The sequence below is a fragment of the Micropterus dolomieu genome, unplaced genomic scaffold (assembly GCF_021292245.1).
Source record: "Micropterus dolomieu isolate WLL.071019.BEF.003 ecotype Adirondacks unplaced genomic scaffold, ASM2129224v1 contig_8986, whole genome shotgun sequence".
Classification (NCBI taxonomy): Eukaryota; Metazoa; Chordata; class Actinopteri; order Centrarchiformes; family Centrarchidae; genus Micropterus; species Micropterus dolomieu.
In genome coordinates this window covers 5,078-11,130 of record NW_025737972.1, presented here as the reverse complement: position 1 = coordinate 11,130, position 6,053 = coordinate 5,078, and the positions used below count along the sequence as shown (strand labels likewise).

Genomic DNA, 6,053 nt, shown 5'->3' with positions numbered 1-6,053 from the left:
TGCACATTTTAGACAGAGAAGATGGATGGTTTGAAAGAGGTGTCAAGGAAGCCATCTACACCAGGGTCGAGAAGCCGTCATTGAACAGGGGAGGGGGTCTACGCCACCACTTATCCCCCACTTACAATGCTGTCCTTTCATCACTTCCCAGGAAACTCAACAAACGTAACCTATTGGCCTCAGGTGAAGATACCAACGATGGTCGTTCAGTCTTGGCCACAGGTAGTCTTAATGACTGTAACGACTGTCGTCACAGCAACAAGGAACACTAACGAACCAGCGGTATCGATGACCCGGGCCAACGACCCCACTGATGTTAAATAGTTGAGTTTCCCTGCCAGTCAGTCAGAACTGAAGAAGTCCTTTGGATGAGGGACGAAACGTCTTCCAGTATCTTCAACCAAGTCCAGTTGCCCTTGATTTTAACCTTCGTTGGATAACTATGACCTGGATGACTGAGAATCTTCATAGACATCGCACTTTTGAGAGTTTGTTGAAGTGATGAACTGTAGCTAGCACGCTGAGTTTAATATGATGGCGGTGTGTGTCCACCCTTGGTCAAACACTGACAGAGAGCAGAGAAGAGAAGCACGCTGCTTGTAAATTACATGTAAATGAAAACAAAACAGCAGTATAGTTTTTCGGTTCATTTTGCTCAAGTGCGCTAGGGGAAACCCCCAATTTTTATAAATTGCAACCACATTTTAGCAGATTGCGCCACATTCCGCGTTTAACAGCTGATTCCATTTTCATTAACAAATTCTGTGATTCCATCCACATTTACCACATCACAGAAATCATAGGGCCATAAACACCCGCTCCCTGCCTGGCCGCTTTATTATAAAAAAATTAAAGTGAAAGCATGTTTTAATCCCCACTGACATTATTATTATTATTACCAATATCTGCCTTTAAAAGACGACCGCATTTCCAGTCTCCCTGTCTCATTTGATTTTATGCAAATCAAACTAATTTAGTATTAAGTTGTTTTTAATCAGTGTGATATTACCTACTCTGAATGTTTCACATCATGATGACACACAGAGTACTAAAGCTTTCATTTCTCTTTTCCAACAGCTGCTCAGAAACTCAAGTAAAGTTGGAAGAAGGAAGCACGATCAGTGACGTTCTCTGTGGAACTGCTTCAAGAACTCATTACTGCTACATACCAGTTTTATTATTGTTATTAACAATTTCTTGGCTTGTGATCACAGGTTAGTGCTTGTTTTGCAAATTTCAGTGCCTAATATGCAACATAATTTCTTAGCATTTCTTACATTCTCATTGCTGCCAGCAGTTCGTCACTAAACGTGTTTCTTGCTTCTGGATTTCAGGCAGACTAACATCTAAAAAGACTGATGATCCAAGGGATCAATTTTGTGAGTTCAACTGGCTTCACCATGTGTTAGTGTACATTAACATGTTCTAGTGTCATATTAATCTTTCTTCTTTTCCTCCCATCTACACACTCTCCCGTACAGGAAACAGAACAGGAGGCGTAATTTGCAAAACATTGAAAATCGCAAGCGAGGTGCAAAGAAATTGTGTGACAAAGAAACTTAAGCACTTAAGGCAGACCAAAGGCACTGGCAGCAGGGAGACCAGCCCAAAGGCACTAGCAGCAGGGAGAGCAGCCCAAAGGCACTGGCAGCAGAGAGACCAGCCCAAAGGCACTGGCAGCAGGGAGAGCAGCCCAAAGGCACTGGCAGCAGGGAGAGCAGCCCAGCGACACCACTTCAGCCTTATAGTGGAGCTTCTGCAGCTGAAGTCGTAAGATAGAAGCTTTATCAAGTGCCTGTATAAAACATACAGTCAATGCATTCGTCAGTGTCACTTTTTGCCCAACCAACCAATCACATCCTCGATGGACTCAGTCCTATTAACAGTCGCAGGAAAAAGTATGTGAACCCTTTGGTATTACCTGGATTTCTGCAGAAATTGGTCATAAAACGTGACCTGATCTTCACTTAAGTCACAACAATAGAAAAACACAGGCTGTTTAAACTAATACCACACATACAATTATATGTTTTCATATTTTTATTGAACACCACAACTTTGGACCGTTCAGTTCAGCAATATTCTTGGTATGTCAGGTGTGAATTGATTTCCTGAGGTAATGCCACTGCATCTCAGTTGGTTTGAGGTCAGGACTCCACTCCAGAAGATGTACATATAGATGTAAATATGTACTCTGCATTCAAACAAGATTTTAAGTAGCCAGGCCTAAAAAAAAATTTATATGTGGCGGTCGGTGTTGGTACTTGTGATGGAAATTTGTCCTTTAGTGAGTCTTCTGAAATAAAGATTCCAATCCAGACGTCTTTTAAGGGTTTTATTCTTTGCAAAGGGTCAGACAAACTTACAGAGTGCAAAACAGTCTGCAGAGTGTAAGACAAAAAGCCAGTGAAGGAGCAGGTGACTTTATATTACTCAGGAAACAGAAGAGCAAGGGAGTAGGGACCAGCTGTCCTGAGTCGAAGGCCTATCAAGGTCAGTCAGATAAGAAAACTTCTCTAATGAGCATCTTTCCCATGGGAAGCTTCACCTAGCTGAAACATGATAAAATATCAAATACCATACAGTGAGACCTTTGTATATTATAATGGAGCATGCAGGGTGAAACAGTAAACAGAGTAAAATATCAAATTTCCATCACATACTGCTGTGCGCCACCACATAAACATCAATGTATGGAAAACACTGGAGTGATGACGTAAAAAAGTCATAATATTACAAGAGTAATGTCATCATTTGATGAGAAGTCGACCTGCTCTATACGCTGGTAGTAACGTTATCTCCGTCAGACCGTTTGATCGATGCAGTTTGGGACAGCATGTTGCATGTGAAACAAGTAATACACTCCAAACAGTAATATTGCGCTTCTGGTTTTTTGTTTCTGTTGCAAAACTGTAACGTTAACAGCTATGTTATCACTCATCACAGCTGTCTTGACTCACAGCGCAAGTGGGTTCAGTTGATTACTATCAGGGCGTACTCCGGTTTCGCATCAGCTGGGCAGAGTTGATTAACTCCATGAGTCTATCTTATCAGTTATACATTTGTATTTCACTGCGTGAGAAAATTAATAGTCATTAGCCTTGGGGTTCACATGCTTTTATCACCCTGCACTTTGAATGTTTACATGGCGTGTTTAAAAAAAAATCAAAACATGATTAAGCAGACTGTGTTTGTCAATTGTTGTGACTTAGATGAAGATCAGATCACATTTTATGACCAATTTATGCAGAAATCTAGGCAATTCCAAAGGGTTCACATACTTAGGAAGTTTTGCGTGTCTGTAAACGTGTATCTTCGTTCTGTCCAGTTAAATATGGTGTGCCTCAGGGGTCGGTCTTAGGACCCGTTTTGTTTTCCTTGTATCTGCTTCCCCTTGAACATATTATCCATAAACATGGCATTTCTTTTCATATTTATGCTGATGACACACAAATATACTTGCCCGTAAGATCCACAGACCCTGGAATGCTGAGTTCACTTAACAACTGCCTTTGTGAAGTAAAAAAATGGATGTCAAATAATTTCCTCCAGCTGAACTCAGACAAAACAGAAATCCTGGTCGTTGGGTCCCAGCAGATGGCAGATGGTCAAATACTGCCATCTGCTGGTTCCCTATCAAATCACATTAAGCCTGTGGCAAAGAACCTTGGTGTTTGGTTTGATAGTAATTTAAATTTCGAGCAGCACACCACAAAGCTTGTTCAATCATGTTTTTATCAACTTAGAAATATAGCAAAAATTCGATCTATGTTAACTTTTAAGGACACCGAGACCATTTTACACGCCTTCATCTCATCACGCCTGGATTATTGCAACAGCCTTTTCACCTGTTTAACCCAAAAATCTATTGATCGACTCCAGACTGTCCAGAACTCAGCTGCCAGGCTTTTAACTAAAACAAAGAAATATGACCACATCACCCCTATTTTAGCTTCACTACACTGGCTCCCAGTATGTTTTAGAATTGACTTAAAAATTCTATTGATCACTTTTAAAGCTCTTCATGGCCTCTCACCTTGTTATATTTCTGAACTTTTAGTCCCATACGCACCAGCACGTACCTTGAGATCCTCGGGCAGAGGTCTGTTGTCTGTTCCAGGCTCTGGAACAGCCTGCCCGAGGAAATCAGGTCGGCTGAGTCAGTGAACTCTTTTAAGTCCCTTCTTAAAACATACTTTTATAGGAGAGCCTTTCCCAATCTTATTTGACTTTATTTTATCCCTTTTTATTTTATTCTATTTTACTAATTTTATGTTTAACTTAAACGTGTATTTTAGTCTTTTCAATGTTTTCATGCTTTTATCTTGTATTGTTTTCGTATTGTCTTTTGGGTATTATTGTCTTTACACTTGTTAAACGACTTTGTAACATGTTTTTGAAAAGTGCTGTACAAATAAAGATTATTATTATTATTATTATTATTATTATTATTATTTATTATTATAGTATACAGTATACTGTTATTTCTTATTTACTGTCATGCCAGAACTTTAAGAAAGTCCTTAGAGAAACATGTTTGAGGAGCTTTCTTTTATCAGGGAGCAGCAGAAACGGTCTATGTTCAGTAGCAAGTTTCCCTGTTACAGTGAGGTGAAGTGGTCGAGTACAAGGTGTGCTGGGTGCGTTCCAGTTAAACTGTCGTGGTCATGTACGCACACGCCCGCCTGCTGCCGAAGTTGAATTGTCTTGAACTTTTTGTACGCGGTGCGCAGCACAGATCATTGGAATAGAGACTGATCCTCGCTGTTTGCGAGTTCCCAGAATCTAAATAGTTATCAGGACATCAACAGGAGGGAATTCACATGGCAGAGCATCCCTGCATCCCCCCAAATGCAGGCCTATCAGGTAAAGTTAGCCAATGTATAATTTTAATTTAAGTTGAAATAGCTATGGCTGTGTAGCTCACAGAAGCTGTTGCCATGGTTACTATCCATAGAGCGCCTGCCGTTCAAATTCAAATTAGCTTTATTGGCATTAACGTATAACAACAATATTGCCAAAGCATCATACAAACTACATAAGAACAATCAACTCCATACATTTCATTAAATGAGCAGTTAAAGCGTAAAGTAATTAAATTGTTTTTGTGTTAAAAAAATAAAAATATTAACATAAAATAAATGAATCAAACAGTAACGCGTGTTATTATAATAATATATAAAAAATTCAAACAAGTTAAATAGATACTACCGTAAATGTGTATATTAATAAATACAAAAAATATAAATTTATTAATTGATTAAAAAATAATAATAAATAAAAAAGGAAATAAGTACCAAATGTAAAAACAACCATTACTAAAATATCAAAACTATCAAAATAATAATAATAATTAGAAAATTTGTATAATTATTTATCAGTCTCATTTTCCACTGGTTGTCTTCACTTCATGGCATGTGGAGACATATTTTGTAGCAATTATTTCACATTTGGGCATTTCGAGTTTGTGTGTCTGATATGAATTTCAAATTGGGGTATTTTTGGGAAATGTTTGCAAAGTGTTTTTGTCTTTGTTGTGTTTTATGTTTGGGGCATGAAGTGCAGCTTGTCCCCTGTCACACTGGGAGCAGAGTCTCTCCTCTTCTGGTAGCCAGCTCTGTCTGTGGTGACCCTTTTCTATGGCCAGGCTGTGTTCACTCGTTTTGTTAGTTTAGGACATTATATTGTGCTCAGTTAATTTGCCAGTCTGAATTCTCTTTTTAGGGTCAGATAACATTGGAATTTACTTTGTGTTTTGGTCGTTTCTTTTGTAGAATTCAATATATTCAATATATTTTTCTTTCTGCTTGTTGATAATTTGGTTTGGTCTGCTTGAGTTGGTGTTGCTCTCCTGAGGCTGTTGGGGACTTGTTACTGCAGAGAGCCTCTGGACCAGCTGGCTGAGGGGACTCTCTGGTTTCAGCTCCTGGTATGTTAGGGCTTTGTGATGATATGTCTGGGGGTTAACTGATTTTAAGTGATTGTAAAATTTAATCTTTTCTGAATTGTTAGTAAGAGGGGGTATTATTTGGTGTTTTTCTCTGCACCTGCAG

General features: G+C 39.0%; 1 long non-coding RNA gene across 1 annotated transcript; it reads left to right on the top strand.

Moving 5' to 3' along the window:
- Positions 1 to 838: 838 nt before the first annotated feature.
- On the top strand, positions 839 to 2,324 carry LOC123965269. The gene is made up of 3 exons (XR_006823665.1): positions 839 to 1,214; positions 1,335 to 1,379; positions 1,482 to 2,324. It is a non-coding gene; the product is annotated as an uncharacterized LOC123965269 (long non-coding RNA).
- The last annotated feature ends 3,729 nt before the right edge of the window (positions 2,325 to 6,053 follow it).